Genomic DNA, 3437 nt, shown 5'->3' on the forward strand with positions numbered 1-3437 from the left:
CTTGAAGAGGCGCAGGCTGCGCTTTGCAAGGCGCTGTTTTACGGCCTGGGGGGAGGGAAAGGCTTCACCGGTGCTTTGCAGGGCTGGGACTGAGTGATTGATGGCCAGGGTGGCAGCAGGGATGGCAAACAGGATGGCAGCAGGGCTGGGCAGTATTTTAACCTTTTTCAAGGTGAAAATAGTGGATATAGTGGATATTTTAACCTTTTTAAATGTTAAATATTTTAACCTTTAAAATATATTAAATTTTTTCAATAAATACATATAATATATATTATATAATAGATATAATAAATATAATAAATACAATATATAACATATAATATTATATATTATATCGACGAAGGGAGAGAATGATGAGGAGGACTCCATGGATATCAGAAGGCTAATTAAGTACTTTATTCTACTCTATTTTTCTATAAATCTAAACCTGAACCTGTCAAGCGCTCAACTCTGCACACACTGCACAGAATCTCGTGGCTGTCAGCAGAAGGCCACAAAGAATGATAATGAAAACGCCTGGCTCCTTCCAGAGTCCCGACACAACGGGCTGTGATTGGTCATTAAGTCAAAAAACAATTCACACGTTGGACAAACAATGTCCGAACACATTCCAAAGCAGCGAAACACAGGAGAAGCAAATGAGATCAGATTGGTTTCCTTTTTCTCTTAGGGCAGCTCCAGGGAGAGACAAAGTCGAGGCGTGAACCCTCCCAAAATTGCTGTGGCAGGGGCTCCGTGCCTTTATTTCCATCCCAGAGGTTTTCTCCTGGCTTTGAGCTCCTCTGAGGAGCTCCTGGCCGGGATCACTCCCGACAGGGAACCTGAGCAGCTCTTTTGTTTCACCTTCTGCAGCACAAAGCAATTCCAGCTGCCAGGCTCTGCCTCCCCGAGCCGACCCGCCCTGTCACGTCCCATTAACTTCCAGTTCTGCCCTAATCCCTGCCCTGAAATGTATAATGAAAGACGTTCAAAATATATCAAAATGGCATCGGTATTGATTTATTAATGCTAGGGAATGCTGCCCTAATTGAATTTAGCTCCAGGAAGTCAGTTAATGCAGCTGACAGTGATACAGGAATTCAATCTCCCCAGCGCACTGAGTTAGGACTGTTTTCTTCTCTCTTTGTTGTCAGTTGGATAAATAACAAATCAATTTAAATTTCAACGAGGTTGCTAAAAACAAGGCAGGCTCTGCCGGGGCCAACGGCTCACCCGGGGCTGGGGCTGCTGGCGAAGGTCAGAGCTGCTCAGGGAGCACCCCCGGGTGCTCTGGGGGTCCCTGGGGCTGGGGCTGGCTTTATTTTGGGGTCCAGAGGAGGGGCTGTGATGGTAAATCCTGCTTTGGGCGTTTTCCCCCTGATCCTGACACGGAGGACTCGGAATCTCCTTCTCCCAGCCCCACCTGGGCTCAGACCTGCAGCCCCTGGGGACAGCAGGTCCCTTCCCCAGGCTCTGCGGTGTCTCCCTGCCTGACCTGCCCAGAAATTTCAATATTCCCTGGTTTTGGGGTGGGAAATCTCAGAAATCTCAGCAAAACACCCAGAGCTGCCCTTGGGCGCTGCCCCTCTCAGCATCCCGGTGGCTGCACCTTCACTTTTGCGTGCTGAACTCATCCATTAACTCCTGGTTCAAGCTTAGGCAACAAAAGTTTGCTCCTAATCGAGTTCAGGATTAAACAATCCTGCAGTGGCAGAGCCCAGTCCTTCAGAATCATCATTTTTAATTTCTCAGCGCTTTTATTTTAAAGCTTAAGCCCAAACCCCCCACCCCCGACCTTAATCCTGCGTTTGCTCTCCAGCCCTGCTGGGGTTGGTATGGTCAAGGAGGCAGAGGAGCCTGAGTTAATTAAATCAACAGCTAACAGTGGAGGTTACCCACAAAAGTGAACCTTGGTGCCCCTAAAACCACTGACCAGAGAATGGCTGGAAAAAAACAAAACCACAGTTGGAGTGAAATGGAAAAAGAAATCTTCAGCTCTATATCACTTCAGCCAGCCACAGGTATCAGAATATTAATTGCTCTTTGACTTGATTTTGTTGTGGGATTAAGGGCACATTGTGGCTTATGAAGATATTCTAGGAGCCACAAGGATGGATGCAAAATCCATCTCTGCAGCATTTCTGTGCCTGCTGGGATCCAGGACGCTGCTCCAGCTGGAGCCCAGCAGCTGCTCCTGCTCCCCCAGCCCGTGTGCTGCCCTCCCACAGCCCCGGACTCCCTGTCCCTGCCAGGGAGTGCCAAAAGAAAACAAATAAATTAAATAAATGTGCCCCCCTCCCTGTGGTGACACCCCCAGACAGGAGCGGGGGGAACTGGGGACAGGCCACCCCCGAGGTGGCGCTGCTGGGAGCGCGAGTGTCACCGCAGCAGGGCAGGGAGGCTGCCAGGACCCTGTCCCTCTGTCTCTGTCCCCAAGGGGGTGGCAGCGGGGCTGGGGCAGTGCCAGGCGGGCACTCACTGTCCTGGGCGTGCCAGGACTGTCCCGAGGTCACCTTTGGCCAGCTCTGGTGGCTTCTCCTGGCCCTTCCTGCCCTGCCACTGGTTTTTAGGCACTGATGTGGTGTGGCCGAGGCCCCGGGGAGCTCCCGAGCCCAGCCCAGCCCTCATTAAGGAGCTCATTAACGAGCCCCCTCTGTTTATCTCGATCTCAGAATCTCCGAGGGCGCTGGCGCAGGGCAGCAGAGCCCGGCCCTGTAATGGCTCATTAATGCGCTTTAAACCGGGAGACAAGTTCGTGTTGGCAGCGAGGAGGCTCAAAAATGCTTTTATAGCAGAACGACCAGGAGTGCCCTTGTGACTGCCTCCAAATTCCCAGCGAATAAATGAATCATGGACCCATAGATGAATAATGGATATTTCAACGGGATTGCCAGGCAGGGATAACCAGTGCCCGTGCCAGGATTGCGGTGTGAAGGACACACGGACAGCACAGCAGGGACAGGGTGGAAGGAAGGGGTTGTGGCACCGCAGGTGACAAACCCGGGGTGCTGTGCCCATCTCAGAGGTGCCAGGCTCTGCTCGGACACCCTTCCCTGTGCCAGGACACCGGGCAAGGACACCGGGCTGGGACACCGGGTCCGGCCGTGTCCGGGGTGCCCTGTCCAGCTGTGTCCGGGGGGTCTTGTCCGGGGCACGGGGAGGGGTGCCCGGCGTGGGATGGGATCCCCGTGGGATGGGAACGGGAACCCCAGGGAATGGGAATGGGAACCCCAGGGAATGGGATTGGGAACCCCAGAGAATCGGATTGGGAACCCCAGGGAATCGGATTCCCCACAGGGTGGCCTGAAAGAAAAAAAAAAAGAAATCAGCCTGATAATTATAATAAATAAATTAAATAAATGAAGTAAGCAGAGGCTGCTCTCCCCAGCACAGCTGAGGCTTTTTCCTCCTTTTCCCCTCTGCCTGGGCAGCAGAAGCTGAAGTGCTGCTGAGGT

The sequence above is a fragment of the Geospiza fortis genome, unplaced genomic scaffold, assembly GCF_000277835.1.
Source record: "Geospiza fortis unplaced genomic scaffold, GeoFor_1.0 scaffold432, whole genome shotgun sequence".
In the NCBI taxonomy this organism is placed as follows: domain Eukaryota; kingdom Metazoa; phylum Chordata; class Aves; order Passeriformes; family Thraupidae; genus Geospiza; species Geospiza fortis.